The sequence below is a fragment of the Sphaerodactylus townsendi genome, linkage group LG05 (genome assembly GCF_021028975.2).
Source record: "Sphaerodactylus townsendi isolate TG3544 linkage group LG05, MPM_Stown_v2.3, whole genome shotgun sequence".
Taxonomy (NCBI): domain Eukaryota; kingdom Metazoa; phylum Chordata; class Lepidosauria; order Squamata; family Sphaerodactylidae; genus Sphaerodactylus; species Sphaerodactylus townsendi.
Window position 1 is genome coordinate 58,154,290 of NC_059429.1, and position 25,249 is coordinate 58,179,538.

Below are 25,249 nucleotides of genomic sequence, written 5' to 3' on the forward strand. Positions count from 1 at the left end.
TCTCAAGACTCTGCAGCCAGCTGAGCACAGAAGGTTGACCAGCTCTAGTTTTATACTGTTTGCTCCACCCTTCCTCCAAAGCTCCATCTGACTTCCAAGCCTGCAGTTTAAAGCTGGACCTGGCCAGCTGAGGTCAGCAGCAAACAGGCCACTCTGAACTCCACATGGATATTGGGGTGGGGCAGCTGGCCCTGTATTTAAACTCATGTGGTGGGGCCAGTCAAGCTGGTGCACGTAAGGGGAAACACAGTTCTGGGGTGAACCCCAGGCATTGCTTTAGTAAGCTATGCCCCTAGTTCAAAAGGAGTCTGTTGTCAAATTTGTTCCTTGTCAGACGTCTGGTTTGTGACTGGACCTCTCAACGCCACATGACCACAAGGCACAAGTACAGACAGTTCTTCTGGTTCCGGCGTGGGGCAGCTTTCCTCCAGTAGACCACTTTCCCCCTTGAATTGACAAAAGGATATTTACAAAGTTCATTGCTGTGATAATACCTGCAGCAATGGGTTTGCAACATTTCCCCTTATTTCAGCAACTGGTTTAGAGTCTCCTGAACATGAGACATACTTTTCACAAAATCTAGGAAGCACTCTTAATTCTCTAGATGTTTGACAAGCATTACTTTTCTATCACAATAGAACTTGCAAAGCATCAGTCTTTTCCTTCACAAGCCCCTTATATTTACAGCACAATCCACTTCCCAGTGGATCATTCCCACCATTTGTCTCTGTTGTGACTTGGCCTGAGATGATTGTCCTCTGTGTGTCTTTTGTCACTCCACAAGACCATAGAAGGCCTATTCAGCCCTTTATCATAGTCCATTGATGGATGTAGTTTGCAAACAACCACAAGGTCTTTGGCCTGATGGAAGTAGATGCTACAGAGGAAGCAGAGGTTGCAACACTTTCAAAAGTTTCCTGTGAGAATCAGCCCACCCACCCCACCTCAGGGGCTGCTTTGCTCTCCCCCCACCTCAGGGGCTGCTTTTGCTCTCCCCCGCTTGTGGCCAAGGCCAAGGGGCGCCCAACCCAGCCAAAACCTGCATGCACTGGCTAGGAGCAACGGCTGGCAATGGGGTTGAGCAATGTTTATAGGGGCAGGGCTGTCACAGATATATCTGGACCGCAGTGCCAGTATTCTGCCCCAATAACCTTTTACCCAGCAGCTAGTCTAGAAATCCCTGCGCCATCCCTCTACTGTCCAAGATTCCTCCCTGTACCACCCTCCTACCACCTCAAAATTCCTCACCACCCCCTTGATGCTTCTACCACCCCCAGGAGGGCAGTAGAGCCCACTTAGGGAATCCCTAAAGGATTGAAAGTGAATGGATAAAATGGTCTAAACTAAAAATTTCATGGTTAGGAAGAATCTCCATGGTAAAAATGAATGTCTTGCCAAAATTAAATATTTTTTCAAATGTTACCAATTCATATGCAAGAAAAACCTTAAAAGAATGGCAGAAACAGATAATCCAGTTTATCTGGAATGGCAAAAAGCCAAGGATCAGATTAAAAGTTTTACAAGATAAGAGAAATAGAGGTCTAACAGTACTTACCATTAAACTATATTACCATGCAGTTGGTCTGGTTTGGGTCATGAATTGGATCAGAAATCCAGGTCAGAGAGTAGTAAAATTAGAAATGGCAGATCTGGAGGAAGAACTACATGACTGTTTGTGGACAGAACAATCAATGAAGAGAAGAAATACAGTTCAAAATGGCAGTCATGTAATCAGAGATAGACTGTTTAAAATCTGGGAAATTTCCCAAAAAAGAATTAGTCCTCCAGTATCTCCACTAAGGTTACCCATAGATGCTTGTTACAACAGGAATGTGATGAACAATATGTATTTTATAATGTATGGAGATATGATAGACACCCAAGGAGAAATTAAGTCTTTGTTTTTAACAACAACTAGCGGGGCCCGGCCACGTGTTGTTGTGGCAATTGTCCTTCTTATCACAGTCCGCAACCCACACAGATGTCCATGCAGGTCCAATGATCCGCAGTATAGCCTTTTGGGGTGGTCAAATGGAATCCCTCTTTCCCTTTTCAATTCACATTGTTATATGGTGGTGTCTTTTTTTTAGTATAAGGAAATCCTTTCCATTCCACAACGGAACTGTCCAGAGTGCGAATCCCGCTGTCCATGAGGCTGGTTGACACGCACAGTCCTGGCTTGGGTAAGGCAGAACTGGGGCAAGGAGGCTATCCCAGTCAGGCAGCAGAGGCAGGGTGGTGAGGCACTCAGATCGAGGCCATGGCTTCGTGTTGATGTGTTTGGGGCTGGGTGGGGCTGGGTGGAGGAAGGGGAAAGTGAGGATGGGGTATGAGTCTGAAATTGTGTGCATCGAGGAATGCTGCTGTAAATTTTGTTGTGTGTGCACAATGACAATAAAATGCTTATGCTTATGCCAGCTCCCTGGGTTCTTAAAGGGCCATGTGCAAAAGAAGCGGAGCCAGTAGTGTTGGTTCACCCCCACCCCGCGGATTTTCTTAGAAGAAAAAGGCAAACTCCAGCTCGCTTTTAGTAAAAGACAGCTGTGGTGAATATGGGTGAGGAAGTGGGTAAGTGGTGGTTGGATGTGAAGGAGGGCAGAGTGAGGTGTGTGAGGATGAGCTAGATGTGTATTGTGTGGTAGCAGTGGGTAAGGCACAGAGAGTGAAAGTTACCTGCGTGTGAGGGGGGGAAAACCCCACCTGACATCTCACACGGCAAAGTGTGTATGTGTTTCACTTCCGCTCGTATTACCTACCAGTATTACCTATTTACTGTTTTCACTGCTCATCTCTGCCCATCTGCACGAACATTCTAAGCCCTCATACCAAGCCCTCAGGCCACAGACATGCTGCATGAACATTCTAAGGGTGACAGTTAAACAGAGCCAGCTTCATGGCCTGGTGCTCCAAAAAAAGACGTTTTACCTGGCTCAGGTATGGACTTTCAGCGATTTGAAGGTCCGATTACCTGCCCAGAACGGGGAGGGACGTCCTTTGAAAATTTGGGGACGATCCGTACAGCAGTTTCGGCGTTAGGGCGTGACTAACAAAGTCACTGTTAGCTTTTTATATATATAGATAGCAAAAAACTGATGTTGGATCTTGCAGTCCTAAAGTTGTTAATTGTACCATTGAAGGGTTTCGCAGTCAGAATCAACTATCTATTATGGGTTTTCCAGGCAGTGTGGCTGTAGTCTGGAAGTTTTTGCTCCTATGCATCTGTGGCTGGTATATCATGGTGAGATATTTCTCTTCGTGGCACAGAGTGATTATGTGGTGGGGTATATGTTTTGTCTACCTCACAGGTGGAAGGGGTGGGGCATGAGGTGCGTTTGCATATGTCCAGGTGGAGTTCAATTGCAGTTCTATTTGCAGTTGCAGTTGCACTTGTATCAGCAGCAACATGTGTCTGGATGGATATGAGATTGATTAAATGATATGAGTCACCAGCAGAGGAGCTCAATTGCAAGTGTGCAGGGAGAGTTCAATTCCACAAACACTGGGACAGTTTCAACAAAAAAAATGAAGAGTCTGATAATCCACAAAACCAGGCTACCAGTACTAAAATAAAACCAAACCAAAAACCAGAGATATTCAAATGCATTCAAATGAACTCCACCTGGATACATGCAAATGTGCCTCACACTGCCCCTCCCACCTGTGAGGTAGACAACATCCCCACGACACAATCACTCCACACTGTGCCACAAAGAAAAACACATCTTGCCATGACATACCTCTGAAGATGCCAGCCATAGATGCAAGAGAAATGTTAGGAGCAAAAACTACCAGACCACAGTCAGTCACACAAACCGGAATACCCACAACAGCCCATTGTTAATTGTTCTCCATTATCTTTTTCTTTTTTTCTAATGTATTTTACTTTAACACAACAGACACAAGCTAGCCAATGATAAACACTTTTAAGTTCCATTTATGGCCATGAGAGTGAATGACGTGTGCTTAAGTTTTCCACTGAAATCCACAAGAGCTGAATTTTTGCTGGATCATGCTGTTTCTTTTAATTTAATAAGATTGTATTTTTAATGCACTTTAATCATAAGGGCTTCTATGGTTTCAGCTCCCCTCCCTTTCATATAGACCATGGAAGATTACTGCTGGTGACTCATATAATTTAATGAAGTTCATATCCAGCAACAGATAATTGTAGAGGATACTTCAATATGTATGTATTTCTGCTCAACAAGCTTCTTTGGTTACTATACAGATCATGTTAATAATCAAGAGAGGCAGTATTTAATGGATTGCATGTGCTAGGCAATTGCCAGCATGATATGTTTTCGTGACTTATGATCACATGTGGGAGTCATCATTTAGGGAGGAAAGACAGAAATGCTTTCAGGATTCTGTTAATTTAGGTCTGCAAATATTTAAATGGATTTTAAAGGAAAGTGATACATGCGATGCTTCTCTGTTTCTAAGCACGGAGAAGTCTCATAAATCATAAAGATGCCTTTGGCACAGGGTTGCACATAGTATCATCGACATTGGGAGCAAGCAAGAAAGAAAGAAAGAAAGAAAGAAAGAAAGAAAGAAAGAAAGAAAGAAAGAAAGAAAGAAAGAAAGAAAGAAAGAAAGAAAGAAAGAAAGAAAGAAAGAAGCTCTTCTAGCTCTTTCGTCTCTTATTCGCATCTGCCAGCTGTGCTCACAATACCTACACGGCTGAATGATCAGCTGGTTCTATTTTGCATGTTAGGCAAAAGCAAGCTTGAGTTCACCACTAGCAGGGGTGTGACAACTAATCATAGCCCCTGACATGCATCCCTGTGTACAATACATGCTTGAAAACATAACAACCAGATGCAGTGTTTGAGCCACTTTTCTGAGCAATACAGACTGGGAATGGGAAGACTGGGTTCAAATCTCCATCCAGTCCTGTTGCTCATTTGATGACCCTTGGGCTTGTCACCTACTCTCAGCCTCACTTATAGGGCTGTTGTGAGGATAAAATGGAAGAGGATTGTCTCACAAACGCCACAAACAAATTATTGGAAGAAGCGTGATATAAAAATGGTTGGAGTACTTTTTAAAGCTGTTCATCTGTGTGCAGAGAGGATTTGGGTAGGGCTTACCATGCATCATTTCCAGCTGAACAGTCAGGGATTTGTTGGGAGACTCTCCTGATGATACCACCCAGGTTTGGTGAGGTTTGAGTCAGGGGGTCCAAAGTTATGGACTCCCAAAGAGGGTGCCCCCATCCCCCATTGTTTCCAATGGGAGCTAATAAGAGATGGGGGCTACACCTTTGAGGGTCCATAAATTTGGACCCCCTGAACCAAACTTCACCAAACCTGGGTGGTATCATTAGGAGAGTCTCCTAAAGATGCCCTGAAAGTTTGGTGCTGCTAGCTTAACAATTGCACCCCTGACAGCAGGCACCCCTCAAATTTCCCCAGATTCTCCTTTTAAATCCACCCACTTCAGTATGGATTTAAAGGCAGAATCTGGGGTCCCCAGTTAAAACCACATTGAAAGTGAAGCTGTTTCAGGATGTGGGATAATCTACCCCAAAACAGCATCACTTTCAATGTGGTTTTAACTGGGGACCCCAGATTCTCCCTTTAAGGTGGATTTAAAAGGAGAATCTGGGCTCCCTAGTTTAAACACCATTGAAAGTGATGCTGGCAGCCCCAGTGTGGATTCCTGCATCACAGCGGCCGCCCATAGGGTGGCTCCATTTTCCCTAGCTACATCTCTGCCCGGAGGGGTGGCCAGAATGGGCTGCCAGCCGATGGGGGCGGGGCAGGCGGGATAGGGGAGTCTGCCATCCCTGGCTTTGGAGAGCTGCTTTTATAAGCACTGAGGCCAGGGGTGGGGCTTGGGGAGGCATGGCCACACCCCCAGGGGTGGGTGGGGATGTGGCCCCACTCCTTGGCCCCTCCATTAAAAATCTATACCTACCTCACTGCCGCTCTCCATGACCCCTGGAAAGCTGATAGTGGGGTTCATGGAAAAAAATTCCACATAGTACTTGGGCTATAGTAAGGAGGGGGAATCAGGTTAAATTACCCCTCCAGCTTCTTGTGTGAGCTTGCTCTGCCATGCTTCCTCCACCAGTGGAAGGGAAGTTGGAGACAATTTTGTTCACTTCCCTCTCCTCACTGCAGTCCCTCATATAACATGGATGTTATTTGTCCACACAGTCTGTCCCATCTCCCTATCCCCCAGCCTCCCACTGTTTGGGGGTCACACGTTACACTAGGAGGCAGGAGAAAGTCACACTTGTGAGAACCATTGCACCTCTCTGAAATGTAAGTTGATCCAGTAACTTTGCCTTCTCTAGAAAATCAACTATCATCTCAAAAACAAGCACAAATGCATGATCTACCTTTGGTAAAGGAACTTGTGCTACATTATTCTGCCACTACATTTGTGTGTGTGTGTGCACACACGCGTGCATGCATGATTGGGTAAGCATCATTTGTCAGTGCCCTGGTAAAATATATTTTTCAGAATGATCTGACTAATGCTCCTAAGAGAAACATTCCAAAAATAGATGGTGCCATCTACTGACCAAATATAATTATTTTAGTATGCGTAATCTAGGCATAAACCTTGAACATTTGAATTATGTACATTCACTTAACTGTGGTGGGCAAAGTATGTCACAAAACATTAATATCCTTCATTGTTTGTAATAAAATGCTTTCATATATTGTATTCAGAGCATTTGTACACCCCCATTTCTCAAACTGTTCATTAACCTTTCAATCTGCATCCTCCTTAGGGATGTTCGGGAATGGACATGTACAAATGAAAACAAAACAGGACATGTCTTGTAAAATCTTTCCATTGATATCTTCTACTACTTAGGAGTGCTAAAATTCTGAAGTAATGCTTTATAGCAGCCTTTCTGCTTTGCCTGTTCAGGATTACTCAAATTGTTATCTTGTCTTCCTTATTAATGTGTATCCACGTGGGGGAGTCAAGTAGTTCTGTAACAGACTAAAGGTGTGAGTGAGTATGTATACAGTCTTAATAAGGACAGGCCTATTCACGAAATGGGAGTTTCCACCCAATTCGATAAACCTCGCTGCCTAGTTTTTTTTATCCGCCCCTGCATCACTCAAAACAGTTCTTTAAAAGTTTGTTACGCCGAAATCCATGGCCTTTCAACTAACGCTCGGAATCGCCTTATATGTACAACGTTCAGCGTATAGCACGTATAGAGATATACTCCCGAAGCACGATCCCACGCGCTGTTCTTTCTAATGGCCTCCTACTGTTGTGCAAGTTCGGCCCTCCTCCTCTCCCTTTCAGACAGTCCCGCATTGCACCCAACAGGGGCAGAGGGGGAGCCTTTGTGGGGAGCGGGGCTCCGTTTACCCCTCCGCCCCTTGCAGTTCCCTCTTAAGGCGAGACACGGCCTGCGCAGGGAAGGGAAGACGAAGCTCCGGATCTGCCCCAAATTCAGCGAGGCGCTGGAAAAGCGAAGCGAGTTCGGTCTTGCCCCAGGAAGCCTCGCCGCCTTCCCCCGCCCGGGACCAGGCGGAGCCAACAGCAGGAGCAGCAGCAGCTGGAGGAGGAGAGGAGGAGGAGGAGGGGTGAGAGGTCGGCCAGCTCCGGTCGCCCGTAGAGACAGAGGAGTCCCGAGTTTTGAGGGCGGCGACGGGCCAAGCAGGGACGGCAGAAACCGAGGTATGAGTTTTTGGCTCCTGCCTGATCCCGGGCGGCGAGTGGGGCGGCCCAGCGCGGAAGCAGCGCCCTAGGCCGGCTGAAACAGCGAGAGGGTCTCCGAACTGGGAAGGAGTTGCCCTTCCTCCTTCTCGCCCGCCTCCCGCCATTGCGACGGCGACTGGAGAACGGGAACCCATCAGCTGCTACCCGCAGGCTTTTCTCGCCACCCGGAGAGGGGCTCTTCCCTCCTCTCCACCGTGCAGAGTGAAGCGTGGCTGGGCTAGGCCGGTGCTCTTTGCCCTTAGCAGCCACTGCCTGTCCCCCTACTTGGTGGAGAAAGAAGGGGCTTCTTTGCCCCGGTGTCTTTAAAAATGCTTGCCTCTGATCCAAGTAGAGGTGTGTGTGCTTGTAAGTACGCAATGGGAACTTTGGTAATGATTTATGGAGCAGGGAGTTAGGGGCGTGCTGTAAGGTTGCCACCAAACGTCTCCGCTTGCTCTTATTCACCAAGAGTTCTGCCACATTGTTATGCTTTATCAAACCTAGTTTCAGGGACCCATGCAACCGTATGGAATGTTTTTTTTTAAAGCACGAAGTTGTGGGCCTGAACTTCTTCCAGCTCCACAGTAGTTTTGGTTTCCAAAGTCTTTTAAAAAATCTCTGGCTACATTATCTCCTCCTATAGGGCAAGGTACTACACAAATGTCCCAAAAGGCAGGAGAAGCGGAATGGCAGGAATGTATGTTGTTTCCTCATATAGTGTGGTGGGCACTTCGTAAACGGAGCCACCTAATGTGGGCTATATTATCAGTAGCTGCTTTTTGCTATAATGAAATGGTGCTGATGGTTCCCTCAGCATCTGTAGTGTGGCTTAAATGCCCTCTTTTTAGAATGCTTGGTGGATGATCTGTAGTGCTGGCTTGGGAGATCTTCTCTTTGTGAACCTATTTATGTTGGGGGTTGCCATTCAGTCATAATGTGACTGAAAGTAAGTAAATACTGTATACTCAGTGCACCATGGGGCAGGGATTGTGGATGAAGAGCCACTGAAGATTTCTGGTTAGTGCTTGTGCAGTAGGGTGGGGTACATGAATCTTCTACTGTAAGAATCCCATAATTTTTCAATGAAAGCAAGATACTGTTATGGATATGTGGGAGGAGAATAGTCCAAAACACAGGGTGTATAGTCAGGTTTTCTACTTCCGGTTTCTTCTGAAACTATTTGTGTTCAACTTTTTCCAGATCTTGTCTGAAAGAAGGCCTGATAAAACTCCATGTATAACTTATCTTGATGCTGTTACGAGTTCTTTTTCCCCCTTTTCGAATGGAAGTAATTGCTCCAGTTTGAATGGAATATGACTGAAGTCTCGAAGCTATAGACACAACACTAAGTGTTCAACAATTGATGTCCATGTTTTTACCCAAAGAGACCAGAATGTCTGCCCAGTCATTTGGTCTATACATTTTGGCAGAGTTTACTAGGTAATCATAATTTACTGCTGCCTTTTGTTACTAATTCTGCCTCCCCTTGCCTGGGCCCTCTGGCTAATGCCACAGTGGGTGCTAAAGCAGGCAGAATCATTTTTCACAGTTTTTGCTTTATCTAAAGTTCAGTGAGAGAGAGTCCCCTTTTCCTTCCTTGACGTTGCAAAGAGAAGGAGGGTCTCTCATGTGGTATTTCTGCTTTCATGTTCAGAGGATTATGAGGGTCTTCTTACTTCTCCAGCATGTAAAAGACATTGTGCAGAGACAAGGAGGGGCCTTCCCTGCTGGCAGGTGGATTAGTGGGAGCGGATGGTGGGTCAGCCCAGTCACAAGAAAATGACAGGAGACTGTAAGAAGTAAATTATTGAACATGTTCCGTCTTGTTTAATGTTAGGCTTGTTTGCTGTGTTAATAAAACACCAGACTTACTGGAAAGTAAAATCTTGCAGAATTGGATTAAACTCTGTAATCTCTCTTGCTCTGCCCTATTTATAAGCCCTGTCAGACCAACATTTTCTTGCTGTTTTAAAGCCAGGAATATTTTGATTTGCACATGTTCGCTTTGTAACACTGTAATCATAAGCTTCATGATCTCTATAGGTCTTTCAGCTGGCATGAAATTGCTTGCTCAAAATATGACAGCTTGTAGATTTCTTTCTTTTTTTAGGTCAGCTTCAGAAATGAGAGAATTCATGAAACAAGGATGAGTTAAAGTTAGCATTTTTCTTTAGTAAATATGTTTAATTTTTGCTAAACTCTTCTAGTAATATAGTTTTAGTCTAAATAATGTTTTATTTTGAACTAATGCTCTTGAATAAAGTATTTGTCGTAACAAACACACATGAACTTATTTAAATAATATTTCTGTGTTATTTTTAAAGCCTTGCATGATTTCTAGACAATGTTTTGACAATATTGAATCCACTATTATTTTTCTGTGATGAAAAATGTTTCCATTTTATTTATTTTTGTGTGTGATACCAGTTTCAATAACTTTTTTTTCATTTTAGTGTTAGCTCTATCACTGTGGTGAAAAAAACAGTTGCAGGTGGCATTATTCTAGCAGGTCATTATCTGGAAATTTAAGCCTACCATAATATGAGGGGGAAATGAACCTTATAACTTTGCTATGAATAAGACTTTTATTCCACATCAGGACTTGAAGAATTCAGGTTCTGGTGTGTGTTAAGGTGGTAAATGCCTTCTAGCCTTTATTTTTCCCCAATAAATGTGCATTTTCTCAGCATTCATCTTCGATATTTTGTAATTGGGAGATGTGCTTTTCCTTATCTCACCAATTATTATATTAACCACCGTTGCTGTCTAAAATGTGGCCATGCATAGAAATTTATTGAGGTTTTAATTGTGAAAAGCTATCCTATCACTATTGCTGTTGAAGTCTTGTTGCTTCATTGCTTTATTGCTTTTTGCTTTTTTAAATAAGGCATTGAAGTTTTGCTGATCTTTATTAAAAAATTACATACATGTTTTCACACTTAAATACTACAATGGAGAATGCACAGCTTCTAAACAATTAGATCAATATGATAAACAATTGTACAAGTTTCTGCTACAGAGAGGCCATGCTCAGTGGTGGAACATATGCTTGGCTTGCAGAAGGTCCCAGATTTTGTTTCTGCCAGCAATCTTTGAGGCCTTTTGCTAGTCAGCATAGATCTCACTGTTCTAGATGTACCAATGGTCTGACTCACTATACGTTTATGGGAAAAGGTTTTTTTAGGAATTTACAGAGTAGGAAGAAGAAAGTTTTGTTTTCTTTGGGAGGAGGTGGTCTGGGGATGGAATGGGGGTGACTAGTCACAGAAATTTTTATGATGCCTTTTAGCTCTGACTTGTAATAGGTTTTTCTTGTTTAATTAAAGATAGCTTTGTAAGCTTATAAATATTTGCCAAGTAGCGTGGGCAAGAGTGTCAGGCCTTTGTTACTCATCACCAATCATTTCACCATCACTGTGTTTTAATATTGCTGTTGCCAGCGGCGAAGCTTCCAGGGGGCGGGGGGGTGCGTGATGTACCGGGCTTACAGATTTGGATCACGTGGGGCGCGCAAAATCCCCCCAGCCCCTCCCCCTTCCCCCCCCGCAGCGTGCGCGCGCACACACACACACACACACACACACACACACACACACACACACACACACAGTTTAGAAAACCGAGCAGGCTGGAGAACAGGCCTTCCTGTTCTGGTGGGAACTACATTTTCCCAGGGTCTCCTGGGAAATGTAGTTCCCACCACAACAGGAAGGCCTGTTGTGCAGCCTGCTCGGTTTTCTAAACTAAGTGTGGGGGGAGGGCGGCATGATTCCCCCTCACAGTGCCCCCCATGTAGTAAAGCCTCATTCTTTGCTTTGGCCTCGAACAGGAAGTTGCAGAATTCAGATCTTCTTTGTCTTCTAGGGAACTACATTTCCAGAGACCCTGGGGAATGTAGTCTCTTAACAGAACAGGGAAGGCCAGCTTGGTGGGAACTACATTTCCAGGAGACCCTGGGAAATGTAGTTCCCACCAGAACAGGAAGGCCTGTTCTCCAGCCTGCTCAGTTTTCTAAAGTAAGTGGGAGTGGGAGGGGGGCACCGTCGTGTGGGGGGGCGCAAAAGCCAGAGTGCGCATTGGGCGCACTCTGGCCCAGCTACGCCTCTGCTTGCTGCCTCATTTTACACAGCACTTAGGACTTATAAGAAATATGTTTATTCATCTAGTAATTTCCTAGTTTGATTACTGCATAGTATTCATATGCCTTTTCCCTTGTCAGTTTGAGGAAATGCAATTCCCTTCCCTGCTTAATAGATCTAATGAAATAATTAGTACTATGTTCATTTTTACATTAAAGTAAAATGTGTTTTTAACTGTCTGAAAATACTAGCTACCATAATTGATGCCTTTGTTTTTTTCAGTAGCGTAGTGTAGTGTTTGATTTTAGGAAAATACAATATTCCCATGGTAGAAACTTTAGCTTGAAGAAATAATTCTGGGTGTCTCACAGCTGAATAACAGTGCAGTTATTGTGCAAAGAAAATGATCTGGAAATGCCTGACGTTAGTCTTGACATTTTGTCTGTAACCAAAGCTTCAAGGAGTTTAGAACGTCCTGGAAAAAAACCCATGCAAATTCAAAGTACGGTAATAGTAAGATAAGTGTTTCTATATTACTGAAACGCTATATATGCCAAGTTTCGTTCCTCAACCTGCAGAAACCGAAAAGTCAGAAGATAGCTAGAGCAGTAGTGGAGAAATATTTAGGATGAATCTGGAAAGGCATGGGTGAAAGCTCATTTGAAAGTCTATTCTGAGGCTGTGATAGTGGTCAAAAACAATATTTTCTCTACTTACATTGCTTCCATGCAGTATATACCTGCAGAACTGTTCCAGGTGGTCAAGGGCTGATTGGATTCAGGCCAACAGGAGAAGGTGGACTGTTTGGCAGCACCTCAATCATATTGCTAAGTACTTGGTGATTAAAGTCTCTCACACCTGTTCCAACTTGGACTCCGCACTATCAGCAACTGGATCAAAGGGTCCCAGAATGCTTATTTGTTGTGTGGGATACATTTCAGCTTGTCTAATCTGAAGATGTGGACTGGAGTCTTGGAATTTTGAGACTTACCATCTGTTTGTATGACCCTTGCTCCTCCTGGCTGTTTAAATTTCCCCAGGGGGGAGGGGTTGGAGGACTGAGTCCAGGAGACAGTAAATGGCTCACTGAGAGATGGGGTGGTCACTTCTGCCTTGACAGTGATGCATGCACTCCTAAAGAAATCTACTCTGGACCCAGGAGAGTTGAATAGCAACTGTTCAGTCTCAAATATAAAATTATTGAGCAAGGTAATTGAATCAGTGGTCACTGGTCAATTGCAAAGATTCCTGAATGAAGCAGTTTGTTTAGATCTATGGCCTTGGTCGCCCTGGGGAATAACATGCACTAGGAGATGGACAGGAGGAGGCGACCCTGTTAATTTTTCTGTTTCTCATTGCAGCTTTCAGTACCATCAATCACGATATTGTCTTTCAGGACTGGGGTTAGGAGACACTATTTTGTGGTGGTTCTGCCTGAAGGATAGGTTTTGGAGTGTGGTGTTGGGGGACTTCTGGTCTGCCCCTTGGCCTTTGACCTGTGGGATTTCCCAAGGTTCTATCTTGTCCCTGTATTTTTCTGCATAGATGTAAAACAGCTGGGATGGGTCACTTGGAGATTTGGGCTGAGTTTCCACCAATATGCAGATGACAGTCAGCATTATCTCCCACTACCAGCAGATCACAGGGAAACTGCAGGAACTGTAAGCAGGTGCCTGGAGACAGTTTTGGATTGGATGAGGGCTAACAACTTAATCCTGACAAAATGGAGCTTCTACTGATTGATTCAGGAAATGAGTTATCCCATGTTCTGGATGGAGTTGCATCCCTCCTAAAAAGCAAGTTCATAACTACGGTCTGTGACTTGGATCTGTGTCTGCTATGGCCAGGGTGTCTTTTTTTTTTGCCAATTCAAGATTTCTTTAAAGCCCTATACAGCCTGTGACCAACATACCTTAAGGACAGCCTCCTCCCAAGTGAACCTACCCAGTCATCTTCAGAGGCTCTGCTTAGCCACGACCATCTGAACTAGAGGGTGGCAATCTGAGAAGAAGCCTTCTTGGTTATGGCACCAAAACTTTGGAACTCTTTTGCCAGGGCATCTCGTCTGTTTCCTGGTGCCTTTTGCCAGCAAGTGAAGACTTCTTTGTTTTGTCTGGCATATTCCCAATAACTGGTCCACCTTCTAGTGAAGGGTATGTCTTTAATTGAATTATTTTAGAATTTTAATTGTATTTCAATTACTTCATTTAAAAAATGTTTGCCACCTTGTAAACCCTGTTCCAGTGGAAAGGTGGCATAAAAATGTTTTAAATTAATACTGGTATATCTCCTTGCTATTTTTTTCCTTCATGGGTTTTTTAATAACTAGGGATTATTTAACTTTATTTCCCAATAGCATTGGATTTGCCTAGAGTTGCACAATTTTGCTGCAAGATTATAGATGTCAATCGAACTTTTGTATCTTATCATTGTACTACCTAAAGGCGTCACTGGAAATGTGGGTTCAGTTTTGGTAGGCACTAGCATATACGTCTATGACTATATTTCTCTCTGTGTGTTTACACACACAGTGTGTGTGTGTTACACACACAGAAAGTCATAGGCACTCCTCTTTAGATCATGAAATTGTTTAAATGGATTCTTTCAGTTTTAACAGTCTCTTCACAAATGGGATTGTGGGTCTGTCAGTGATGCTTACCTGAGCATGATATACCAGCGTTTGGCAAATATTATTCCCAATGTTTAAGTCTCTGTTGGGCTTCTAAACTTCAGAATGACAGCTAGGATTTGCAAAAATCTGCAGCTTAAGCTCATTTCACTTCAGCATCTTTTACTTTAGTTTTTAGCAATAAAATGTTATGGTTTTAGTTTCTGTTTTGTCCTTTTGTTTGCTGTGTCATGATATTGACATTTTAAAAAGCTGTTTGCCTTCAGAGAACACAAAATAAGCTGCATATGTGATATGTTGCTAAAACTCTTGAGAATGACAAAGTTAGTGTCAGTTATGTGCTTAACCTCCCTTTCATTTCATGATCCACCCTTGCTAAACAGGGTTGCAGCATGTAACAAAAAGAGACTATGCATGAACTCGCAGCCTTAATTTCTACTCATTTTAACAGCAAAACTGAAAAATGTTGCGACCATTACTTCCTGTTCCTAAGGTTTTCACTTGTTGAAGGAACAGGGCAAACTGTGTTTGATGTTCAAGAAAAAATGTGAACTTGGAGAAAATCCAAGTTGTTTTGACTAAAATGTGAATAAGCAAGAGTGAATTATCTTTCTAATCAGATAGATAGGGATCAATTTGCCTTCCTTTTCATCACAAAATTTTGGAAATATTTGAAGAATAGGGGAAAAGAACCTTCCAAAGTTGTTTTATTATAATTTGAGAAATTTGTTTACTTTAGATCACATTCTGAACTCCTGTTTACACTGAACTGGGAGGTTTACAATAAGGGCTTGTTCATATTAGTGAATTCTTTGGATTATATCTCTCTATATAAAAAGCTAACAGTGACTTTGTTAGTCACGCCCTAATGCCGTAACAGCTGGACGGATCGCCCCCAAATTTTCACAGGACGTCCCTCCCTGTTCTGGGCAGGTAATCAGACCTTCAAATCGCGGAAAGTCCATACCTGAGCCAGGTAAAACGTCTTTTTCCTGGTGCACCAGGCCATGAAGCTGGCTCTGTTTAACTATCACCCTTAGAATGTTCGTGCAGCATGTCTGTCTGTGGCCTGAGGGCTTCGTATGAGGGCTTAGAATGTTCGTGCAGATGGGCAGAGATGAGCAATGAAAACAGTAAATAGGTAATACTGCTAGGTGATACGAGTGGAAGTGAAACACATACACACTTTGCCGTGTGAGACGTCAGGTGGGGTTCCCCCACTCACACGCAGGTAACTTTCACTCTCTGTGCCTCACCCACTGCTACCACACAATACACATCCAGCTCATCCTTACACACATCACTCTGCCCTCCCTCACATCCAACCACCACTTACCCACTTCCTCACCCATATTCACCACAGCTGTCTTTTACTAAAAGCGAGCTGAAGTTTGCCTTTTTCTTCTAAGAAAATCCACAGGGTGGGGGCGAACCAACACTACTGGCTCCGCTTCTTTTGCACATGGCCCTTTAAGAATCCAGAGAGCTGGCCTCAATCTGAGCGTCTCACCACCCTGCCTCTGCTGCCTGACTGGGATAGCCTCCTTGTCCCAGTTCTGCCTTACCCAAGCCAGGACTGTGCGTGTCAACCAGCCTCATGGACAGCGGGATTTGCATTCTGGACAGTTCCATTGTGGAATGGAAAGGGTTACATTATACTAAAAAAACAAGACACCACCATATAACAATGTGAATTGAAAAGGGAAAGAGGGATTCCATTTGACCACCCCAAAAGGCTATGCTGGGGATCATTGGACCTGCATGGACATCTGTGTGGGTTGAGGACTGTGATGAGAAGGAAAATTGCCACAACAACGCGTGGCCGGGCCCTGCTAGTTGGTTTATATTGCCAGTGCCACAGTAGAGACAAAGAGACTTGCAACTGGTAGTCTTGGGGAATGTTAACATCCATGCCAAAACCACCTGAGACAGGTCAGGGCTTCATGCCCATCATTACCATTGTGTGATTATTTAAATAAATATCTGGCCTGATTAATATAGCAGGTCAAATATTTGCCTTAGTTTTTGTTGTCCATTCATTCAGAAAGAGTGATCTGGAGGAAGAAATCATTCATTTGTTGTAGGTAGACCATTAAGAACATAAGAACAAGCCAGCTGGATCAGACCAAAGTCCATCTAGTCCAGCTCTCTGCTACTCGCAGTGGCCCACCAGGTGCCTTTGGGAGCTCACAAGTAGGATGTGAACGCAATGGCCTTCTGCGGCTGTTGCTCCCGATCACCTGGTCTGTTAAGGCATTTGCAATCTCAGATCAAAGAGGATCAAGATTGGTAGCCATAAATCGACTTCTCCTCCATAAATCTGTCCAAGCCCCTTTTAAAGCTATCCAGGTTAGTGGCCATCACCACCTCCTGTGGCAGCATATTCCAAACACCAATCTCACGCTATGAAGAAGTGTTTCCTTTTATTAGTCCTAATTTTTCCCCTGCATTTTCAATGAATGCCCCCTGGTTCTAGTATTGTGAGAAAGAGAGAAAAATTTCTCTCTGTCAACATTTTCGACCCCATGCATACCTTTGTAGACTTGCCTCATATCCCCCCTCAGCCTCCTCCTCTCCAAACTAAAGAGTCCCAAACGCTGCAGCCTCTCCTCATAAGGAAGGTGCTCCAGTCCCTCAATCATCCTTGTTAGCCCTTCTTCTGCACTTTTTCTATCTCCTCAATATCCTTTTTGAGATGGCGGCCACTCAGAACTGGACACAGTACTCCATGTCACCGTCGCATCTCACTGCGCTTTATATAAGGGTGTATGACAATCTTTGCAGTTTTATTATCAATTCCTTTTCTAAATGATCCCCAGCATAGAGTTTGCCTTTTTCACAGCTGCCATGCATTGAGCTGATGATCCCATTGAACCATCAACTAAGACTTAAATCCCTTTCCTGGTCTGTGACTGATAGCACTGACCCCTGTAGCCTGTATGTGAAGTTTGGATTTTTTGCCCCTATGTGCATCACTTTACATTTTGCTACATTGAACTGCATTTGCCATTTCTGAGTCCACTCACCTAATTTATCACAGTCCTCTTTGGAGCTCTTTCTCAGAATCCCTTGTGGTTCCTACCACCTCTACATAATTTGGTATCATCTGCAAATCCTTGGCCACCACGCTACCCACCCCTACTTCCAGGTCATTTATGAATAGCAAAAGAGCACTGGTCCCAGAACGGATCCTTGGGGGACACCACTCCTACATCTCTCTATTGTGAGAACTTCCCATTTAGACCCACTCTTAGTTTCCTGTTTCTCAACCAGTTTTTAATCCATAGGAGGACTTCCCCTCTTATTCCTTCATTACTGAGTTTTCTCAACAGTCTCTGGTGAGGAACTTTGTCAAAAGCCTTTCCTGGGAAAATCCAAGTAGACAATGTCCACCGGTTCACTCCCCTGTCCACATGCCTGTTTACACCCTCAAAGAACTCTAGTAAGTTTGTAAGACAGGATTTGCCTTTGCAAAAGCCATGCTGACTCTTTCTCAGCAGGTCTTGCTTTTCTACATGTTTACTGAATTTTATCTCTAATGAGTAGATTCTACCAATTTACTCAGGAACAGATGTCAAACTGACTGGCTCGTAATTTCCTCGGTCCCCCCTAGATCCTTTCTTAAAGATTATGTGACATTGGCCATCTTCCAGTCTTCAGGGATGGTTCCTGATTTCAGAGATAAGTTGCATATTAAAGTGAGAGAAGATCAGCAATTTCATGCTTGAGCTCTTTTACGAACTCTTGGGTGAATGCAATCTGGGCCAGGGGATTTGGTAGCATTTAGCTTATCAATGGCTGCTGTGAACTTCTTCCTTTGTCTCACCACTCCTCATCTTCGCTTAGTTCCTCGGATTCACACCTCCTAAGAAGATTGGTTCAGGTGCAGGAATGTTCCTCACCTCCTCTTGGGTGAAGACAGATGCAAAGAATTCATTCAGCTTCTCTGCAGTCTCCCAAGCATCTTTTTTATACACCCTTCTTTGTTCCTTTGTCATCTAACGGGCCTACCGCTTCCCTTTGCTGGCTTCCCTGCTTTTGATGTGTGTAATTTTGAAGAACTGTTTGTTGCTGGTCTTGATGTTCTCGCAGCCATGCGTTCCTCATAATCCTTTTTTTTTGCCTCCCTTACAGCTAACTCTGCTTCTCTTTTGCCACCATTTGTGTTCCCTCTCATATTCTCCATCAGCCAACCTGGACTTCCATTTTCTAAAAGAGATTTTCTTTGTTCTGATACCTTCCTCCCCCTCTCTTGTTACCCATGGTGGCTTTCTTTTGGACTAAGTGCTGCCTTTTCTAACCCTGTAGTTCACATTCCAGCTGAGCTTTTTATTAGTGTGTTTTTAAATAACCTCCAAGCATCCTGGACAGTTTCCTTTTGACTCTCTTGATTTTCCCTTTCAGCTTCCCAAGCACTATCCCCCTCATCTTTGGAGAAATTTCCCTTTCTGAAGGCGACAACTACATTAGTAGGTTGCCACTTGTTCAAGCATGCTGAGATACTGAATCTGACAGCATTGTGGTTTGTTCCCTATCGGCTCAACAACACTGACTTGCTGCACCAGGTCCTGGGTCCCACATAGAATTAGATCTAGGATCACCTCCTCTCCCTGGTTGGTTCCACAACCATCTGCTCTGGGGTTACAGTCATTTAGCACATCCCCAGGAATGCTCTCTCCTTACTATGACCTAAACATGCATTTTTCCCAGCTTTATATGGGGGATAGTTAAAATCACCCATTACCGCTACATTTTTGTTTTCTTGGCCTGCCTCTAGTTTCTTTTTTCCATCTCAGAATCCTCTTGTGCATTCCTGGGTCAGGGGATCTATAATATATTCCTACTATTAAACTGTCCTTCTCACACCTGGTATTGATATCCGCAGTGATTCTGTAGGGGAACCAGCTCCCCTTGCATTGTCTATTTTATGTGATACTATGCTCTCTTTGATGTAAAGGGCAACTCCACCCCCAATGCGCCCTGTCCTATCCTTCCTATAGAGCCTGTAGCCTGGTATAACAGCATCCCACTGGTTCTCCTCATTCCACCATGTCTCTGTAATGCCCACTATATCAAAGTCCTCCTTCAAAACTCTGTACTCTAGCTCCCCCATTTTAGGTCGAATGTTTCTACTATTAGCATAGAGACACCTGTATACCCTGTCTCTGTCCTTAACCTGGGATGTATGTGCTTTACCCTCAAGTCTTTTGTAGACACTATCCCTTGTCACATGCACATTGCTATGTTCCTCGCTTGTATGTGGTTGATTTAGAAAAACCTCCCTCTCTGTCTGCATCCCCATAGATACTGTATTCTGTCTGCATCCCCATAGATACTGTATTATTTTGTGACGTTTACACTCAAGGTACCCTCAAGCCTTTTAATGGTCTATGAATAGTAGGCATCTTTTAAAGGACAGCGAGGTATTTAGGGTTTATTATTTTATTTTGATTTTTAACCTGTAATGTTTTACTCAGTGTAAACTACCAAGAAAAAAAGTCAGGATAAACATATTTTAATTAAAAAGTCTTCTGCAGATATAGTGAGGCTGATTAAGGTGGTTTACTTTCTAAAAACTGATAGATCTGGATGGCTTCTTGAGAGTTCTGGAGCATTTCATGGCTGACATGGCAGTTCATTTTCTGTTCATACTTTAGAGACTACTTTATACTGTTCCATCAACACAGTATCATCTGCTTTTAACCATAGAGGTTCATCGTTCCAGTAGTGGTGTAGGTGAAGCTCTTCTGGGACAGGGAGGTGACCCAGGCAGTACACATAATGTCCCTCAAAAGTTTTCTTTCACAACTAAGAGCTTATTGTACTGCAGCTCTTTGTTTTTTCAGGCATGATGAAACAATGAGGACAGAGCAGTGTTGGAAGAACACACTGACTGAAACTGTTAGAACATGGGCTACAGTGCTCTTTAGATCCTGTGGTGGTAAGGGTGGCAAAAAGTTTACTTTCCTGCCACCCTTGTATCTGCTCAGTATTATCCAATGATGCTGTTCTGAATGGTAAGGGTCCTGTTGCATACTGCACCCTCCCCCTGTTAATGGAAAAGTAGTTTACCGGGTGACCTTGGGCCAGTCACAGACAGTCAGCCCTGACTCTGGCTAGTATTTGGATGGGAGATCTCCAAGATCTCCAATTTCAACAGAGATAAATGTAAAATACTACACTTAGGCAGAAAAAATGAAATGTACAGATATAGGTTGGGCAGTGGCGTTTTTGCCTAGGGACTCTTCTGTTCACATGGGGGGTGCAAAATCAGCCCCCCACGTGACCAGGAAGTCCTGCTGTCTCGTCGTTTTCACGTGCCTCGACCTGTCTGAGGCATGCAAAAATGACGAGACAGCAGGAGTTCCTGCTGCCTCCAAGCGCCCTCAATCCCACCCTGGACTCCCCCCTCCCTTCCTTCCCCCCCTGCCAGCTGGGCTCCCAGCTGGCAGCCTACAGTCTCTTCTGACCTCCCCTCCAGGCAGGCCAGAAGAGACTGCAGTCCCAGCCTCGGAGACCTTCTTTTATAAGCACTGAGGCCGGGGGTGGGGCTTGGGGAGCAGGAAGTCCCACCCCTTCCTGCTCGTCACAATCCAAAACACAAATCCAAAAAGCAGGTCAAGGGGGCAAAGTCCAAGGGTCGTTACCGGAAAGCAGGCTTTTCTGAGCAATTCGCGGAAAAAATGCACCGGCTGTGAGCTGTCTCTTATCAACATGAGGGCGGAAATGCTGTAGGAATGTTTCTGCAGAGAGCTGATCCTGCTAGTAACCTATCAAATGCCGAGCAGCCAGTTGAATTGATAGTCTCTGCTCAGCTAATTCAAAGCGTAACCGTTGGCGACGCTGCTCTAAAGGGGTGGGTGAACCAGGAGGACTGTTTGCTTGGGGTGCTGAGAAAGTCCTATCTTCAAGGGCCCTGCAGAGGACTCTGGATCAACAGCTGGTTCATCCTCTTCTGATGAACACCTGCTCTCACGCCTCCACTCCTGAAACATTCCTTCGCTGTCAGTGGGGGGATTAACAGGGGTGTGTGGTAGGCTGCTTTCGTCTTCGCTATCCGATGCAGAGGGAGAATCAATCATGACACTGACCACGCTAGTCACCATCACGGACAAACTCTGATTACACCTGGACTGAGGCAGGTTAGCGTTGCTGGTGTTATTAGATCTTGCTACAGCTTTTTACATGGTCGACCATGATATTTTGTCCCACTGCCTTGCCAGTGCTGGAGTTCAGGGCACAGCTTTGAACTGACTGGCCTCGTTTCTCCAGGGTCAAGGACAGCAGGGATCCTTTGGGGCAGGGACATCTCAGTGGCGCCTGCTTGAATTTCGGGGTGCTGCAAGGAGCTCTTCTTTCTTTGATGTTATTTAACATCTATATGCAGCTCAGCTGGTCTGGAGCTTTGGGCTTGGTTGTCACTAGTACACTGATGACACCAGCTTGTTCTGTTGATGGAGGGCCAGCTGGCTTCTCCCGATGCTCTGCAACAATATGTTTAGAGGCCGTGGCTGGTTGGTTGATAAAAAGTAAGCTGAAACTAAATCCATAGAAGATTTAACATCTAGTGGCTGGGTCGACAGGAGATGCCTGAGAGCTCCCAACTGCCACAATTTGACAGGGTGGCTTAAAGAACTTTACCCTCCATCAAAAGCCTGGGTGTGATTTTTGATATTTCCTTATTGATGGAGGCCCATCTTCTCCAGGCGAGGCAGTTGGCCCCTTACCTCTCCTGCGCTGATCCAGCCACAGTGATCTGTGTAGTCCAAGTTAGACTACTGTAACTACCTTTACACAGGCCTACCCGGAAGTTAAAGCTCATTCAACATGCAGTGGCCAGGCCCCTCACTGAAGCCTCAGTGTAAGGTAGGGGGTTGATGTGTGTTTCTGTTCAGGCATTCTGGCCTTGGCACATTCCAGGATCTGGGCTGTGTGCCCAGAGTGGCTGCGAAGTTAACCTTGCTTTTGCGCTTATCATATATGTGTGTGAAGCTTGCTTTCTTGCATCGTGGGAATTGGGTTGGGGAGGAATGGGAGGAGCTCCAATACCCGTAAAAGAGGCTGCCTATTCCCGGGAAGGTCAGAATCTGCATTCCGTGTAGTGTGATCATTGTTTCGAGTCCTACGAGGTTCCTTACACTCAGCTTGTTTACATATTACTCCCATCTTGTATTGGCTGCACTGGTTGTCAGTCAAATTCTGGATCATGTTCAAGGTGTTAGTCTTGACTTTCAAGGCTTTATGTGGTCTGGGACACTCATATCTTAGGAACTGCATACCCCTATATTGCCTGTGAAGGGGTCTCTGTGCTTTGGATGGGAGCCTACTGGTGATCCCTGACCCTAAGGTCATTAGGCTAGCCTCGACCAGAGCCAGAGCCTTTTCAGCCTGGGGGAATTCTCTGCCTATTGACAACAGGGCCCTGCAGGACCTTGTCCAGTTTCGCAGTACCTGTAAGACAGAAATGTTCTACCAGGCTGTTGGTTGGGACCATCTACCTGCTGTCATAACATCAGTTGCTGCCCTCCAAATTGACGCTTAGTCAATTGGACCACTGTTAACATCAATGCATTGTATCATCTATTTATAGTATCTCTTTTCTTGATTACCTGTTTTGGACTGAAGGTATTCATTGCCATCTGTAATAGGAAGGGAATGGAATTGTTTTATTTTATTTTATCGTGTGTTGATCTTATATATCATTTTAAGTTGAATGTGACCAGGGATAGGTGGGATATAAGTTTAATAATAAATAAAATTGCAGTCTTATTATTGTATGTGTGTGCTGGGTGGGATGAGGTGCTGGACAGAGTAGACATATGACTCCCTTGACAGATGGTAGCTTTTTCTGAGCTATGGAATGAGTGCCACTTGTATAAAGGCATGAGTCTGGATGATTATAAAGGCACTGACTTTGCGCTTATACACTGTTTCTGCTCAGACTCTTTTTTTGGAGGGTTGTGAAGGTGGTCCTCCACCGAGAAGCATCTTCCTCTTATGCTAGACACCTTTCAGCTTATTAAAAGATGTTGGTGTTGCATGAGCAGAAGTTCCTAGTGCTAGAGGAACACATACACCATGGCAGAGATCAGTGTTGCTTTGTGGCAAGATATGTGGAGAAATCCAGATTACAATCTATACTTGGCCACAGAGTTTATTTGGTAGCCTTTATGAGCAAGTCAGATGTGCTAAGATAACACTTTCCGCTTGTTGCTGCATCATTCAAACTGCAATCAGGTAGCAGCACATGTGAATGATTTCCCCAGTAAAAGCTGTGTTGAAGAGAGGACACTGCGTGCATAGGACTTTTTGACACAAGGAAGTATTCTAATACCTCATTGTTCACTTGTAAAATGAACTAGTTCTCTCATATATGTAGTAATATGTATTAATGTATACCTAAACATATCAGGTGGGTTTTTTTACTATATTCAAGTTTCTGAAATATATTTGGGGAATATCGTGGACTAGCATTTTAAGGCTTCTAGGCCTGTTTCTTTTCTATTTTTGCAGGTTTTTCAGGCAATGGGGTGGTTCCCTCAGAGCACTCCATGCTCCCTTAGCATGGGCAAAGACGGGAAAAAGCAGGCCTACAGCTTAACTCCATTTCAGGGATGTTTTCTGGAGTGTGCTATTTGTTTTCTGCTGCTGCTCTGAGCTGTGCCTTGGATTTTTGCTGCTGACTACCATCTTCTTCCTTTGAGGGTTGAGCAGTAATTTGCTCCTCTTCAACTACTTAGCCCTAGTAGTAAGTAAAGTCAGCACAAGGTTGTGTCTGCATCCTCTAAGGAAGTCAGAAAAAAACACTCTTTCAAACATTTTAAGAACTCATAAGTAGTAGTGAAAAGCACTATATAAAATCCACATTCCAAATGATGTTCTTTAAAAAACTCCAAACCCTCAACTGAACTCTAGTTGCTTTGGGACAGAGTGATCTTGGTGAGGCTCAGCACAATTCTGTGCAGAAGATAAATAATGTCAATGATGTTATTCTTGCTGCTCTCATAAAGGAAAAAAAACCCCACAAATGTCATGAGATGTTAGGAATGTAGCCAAGGATCTCAATTCTCACAACAAGTAGAATCCACAAAAACAACTAAAATGGAGCTTATACATGATATGCTGGTGTTTTATGTCTTCTTTATAGGGAAGGGAGGAATAAAGAACACCACTGATAAAGGGCAGTGGTAGATCCTGAGACTTCTGCTGCAAGCCACTCCAGAGTGCAGAGATGGGAGAATTTGGGTACCCCAGATCCCCTTTCCTCTTACTTTCGGATGCTTTCTTTGGGAAAGTGACATTTATGCCTGTATCAATTTCTTGCCTGGTCTTTCTGTCTGTCTGTCTTGGTACTGGCTTGCCAGGTTGGTTTTTCTTGGATTCTGTAGTTTGAGATTGGTTCAGTAGGGCCTGCTGAGGTATCCCTGGCTTAAGTTGATTTGGCTTCATTTCTGTGGTTTGACATTGATTCTGCTGGGCTTGCCACAGTGACCTGTGGTTCTACTGGGATTCTGTGGCTTGATGCTGATTCTGTTGGACTCATTGATTCTATTTGCATTTGGAGGCTTGTGGCCAGTGGTTGCTCTTGTGTGTGGCTTTTGGTTTTCTTGCCCTGGAAAAAAGTGTGTCATACTTCCCCTCAGGAAACAGCAGAGACAAATAGGATAGCAAGGAGCACCTGGTTCAGGAGCCTGTTGGATGGGACCCTTTGATCTAATTCGCTTGTTCCATGGACACGGGGCTTTAGTGAACAGACAGAACTAGGTTCCCTGCATTGTCTTGAAAAACAGCCATACCAGCACTTGGGAAAAAATCCCCTGTAAGAAATAATAGACTCAGATTTGAATGTCCCTCTTGCCGT

The 25,249-nt window shown here is 44.2% G+C and overlaps 1 protein-coding gene across 2 annotated transcripts in view; it reads left to right on the forward strand.

The window, feature by feature from the left end:
• Nucleotides 1-25,249, forward strand: part of GNG12 (G protein subunit gamma 12) — a 67,733-nt gene that overhangs the window by 11,018 nt on the left and 31,466 nt on the right. The window contains exon 1 of one of the 2 annotated variants that reach the window (XM_048496811.1): nt 7,219-7,659. The exons of the other annotated variant lie outside the window; for it this stretch is intronic. The gene's annotated coding sequence lies outside the window, so the exon portion shown is untranslated. Of the gene's footprint in view, nt 1-7,218; nt 7,660-25,249 lie in introns of those variants that run through there. 2 annotated transcript variants of the gene reach the window in all.